Raw genomic sequence first — 2,500 nt, forward strand, 5'->3', positions numbered from 1 at the left:
TTCCCCCCACTTTTAAGCCTTTTACTTGCAGTAAGTTTTGAAAAGATGTTTAACACTGATTTCCGGGCCAAGACTGTTATTCTGATAACTCTCGTGTTTTAATGAATCTACTGCTCACACCCATCACAAATGAAGTTCAGCTACGATATCGACCCTGATAGCTGCAAAGGGCATGAACAAGTGTCAGGAAAATTGCGAGGTAAAAGCAAATGATCAGAGTAAACCTTTCATTAATTTATCTTTTGCAATCCAGATTTATAGTATTTAGGGCACTTTCTCTCCTGGTCTGCAAAACCTTTATCCCATATATTCTGGCACGATAGAGCCCAGTCAAATATCTGGACCTCATTCTTATAATTTCTTACTTAGCCCAACAGATCCTGAATAGCAAGCCTGTGCGTCATCATGATCCCCAATGTCACTGTTGGCAGGAAATGCTACTACTATCTGCCACTCTTCGTTACTGCCATGATAGTTTGCACATTAAAGAGGACACAGTTTTTCCAGCACATTATACACAGCGGTAGCAATGATGTAACTGATTTGAATTTCAACTGACATCTCATGGATCCAGCTTCTATTGTCACAAGATTATCTATTACAGTTCTTATTAGCACTAATAGTCAGGTCGCTAATATCTCTTGTTGTGCCATAGCTAAGTACAATACCTCTTGGGCCATTTGATTTCCATTACATGTGTCATCAGCTACAATTCAGTCTGATTTTTCCTCTGATTTCTCAATTTTGTGTTATTTTCTCTCAGCGCTGGAAGAGTACATACCGTGGAGTGCATGGAAATTTTGAGCTTTACATCCTCCCTACTACCGTTATTATTAGATTGTAAAGGGAATGCTATACAAGAAAAGTTTCTTAAAATGTTGCATTCTACTGGATGGCAAGGTCAGATTCTTCAATTTTAGAGTTAGCTATCATTTCCAATAATACCTTATTTACTTACATGCCTGTTTCAGATATTCTAGGTCAGTATCATTGCAATAGTAGGTCAGTTATCAGTAAAATTGCCGAGATGCATAATACAGGTGTTAAACTACCTACAGGTAACTTTATCGGCGCATATTACCGCGTGAACCAATTAGCAAGATTCGCCGAAATTCAAAATTTGCACATAAATATGTAATTGCATAAAACCGACTTTTAATTTGCAAAATCACATAATAGATAAGTTCAGGCAACACCATTTTCGCGAGAATTCCACAGCACCCTTTTACCCCTCTACCGGCACCTCTCGAAGGGAGAAAAGTCCTCAAAATACCCTCAAATAACGCCAGTTGGTCAAAGTGACAGCCACAGACAAACACGGAACCTCCACCTCGGTCAAAACCCTTTGCTCCTCGGAACTCCCTCATAACACTCACCCACCAACCTCAACTCCCCTACACTCACCTCTAGAGATTCTCTCTCACCCTCATCCAACGCCCTGCCTCACAGAAAGGCTCAATCACCACGCCATAGCAGAAAAATAGAGCGAAATAGTTGCAGCTGTCGAGCGCCGTGCTCCTCTCCGCCCCCGAGACCCTGAGGTTTGTTTTGGAGTAGAGACCGCGGGCTATTTTCTTTTTAAGGTTTATTTTTTCGTATTGTATCACGTCTTTTCCCTCTTTATTTTACTCTTGGTAATGCTTGAAAAAGGGGTGATGAGGAGGAAGTTAATGAGGAGTTTAAATTTACTAAGGGTGTAGTTATGTGTACTATGTGCACAGACACGCATGTGCCCTGATATCAGTATGTGCTCGCACATGTTCATACGACTGTTGAACTCACGCTGAGTCAGCTTGGAGTGTTTTATTCTGTTTGTCTGTTTGACCCTCTGTGTCTGTCTTGCATTCTCTCACGCACGGTCTCTCATTCTCTCACGCACGCACGCACGCACGCACGCACACACGCACGCACGCACGCACGTACGCACGCACGCACACACAGATAGATAGATAGTTAGATAAATAGGTAGCCAGATATATATATATATATATACATATATATATGTATATATATATAAATAGAGAGAGAGAGAGAGAGAGAGAGAGAGAGAGAGAGAGAGAGAGAGAGAGAGAGAGAGAGAGAGAGAGAGAGAGAGAGAGAGAGAGAGAGAGAGTAGATATATTTAAATGAAAAAAATATAGACAGACAGATGGACATAAACACACACATAGATGCGTGTGTGTGAAGACGGATAGCTAGATAGCTATACTGTACTATTAAAAAAATAATTGAAACAAAAAAAATCTACCAGACACTACTGTATACTGAATGCTCTGATGCAACCTTAGGGAGTGAAGCTTGTAGATGCTTACTGTGGTATATAATGATACTAAGAAACTGTTACATAGTTATTCCGGACAAAGACTATTGAAAATGGATTGACAATTCGTGCTTTTAAAAATGGTCGATTTTTTAAAACTAATGTGGCACCGAACAATAGTTCCTTTTTATTAAAATTATGTACAGCATACGTAATATTTTTACAGTACATTTATGGATT

At 39.8% G+C, this 2,500-nt stretch overlaps 1 protein-coding gene across 4 annotated transcripts in view; it reads right to left on the bottom strand.

Annotated features, from left to right (window-relative positions):
* Window positions 1-1,539, bottom strand: part of LOC125041909 (histone deacetylase 6-like) — a 36,301-nt gene extending 34,762 nt beyond the window's left edge. For all 4 annotated transcript variants that reach the window (XM_047637301.1, XM_047637300.1, XM_047637299.1 and 1 more), the window contains exon 1: window positions 1,405-1,539. The gene's annotated coding sequence lies outside the window, so the exon portion shown is untranslated. The remainder of the gene's footprint in view (window positions 1-1,404) is intronic.
* Between the last annotated feature and the right edge of the window lie 961 nt (window positions 1,540-2,500).

The sequence above is a fragment of the Penaeus chinensis genome, chromosome 31, assembly GCF_019202785.1.
Source record: "Penaeus chinensis breed Huanghai No. 1 chromosome 31, ASM1920278v2, whole genome shotgun sequence".
NCBI classification, from domain to species: Eukaryota; Metazoa; Arthropoda; class Malacostraca; order Decapoda; family Penaeidae; genus Penaeus; species Penaeus chinensis.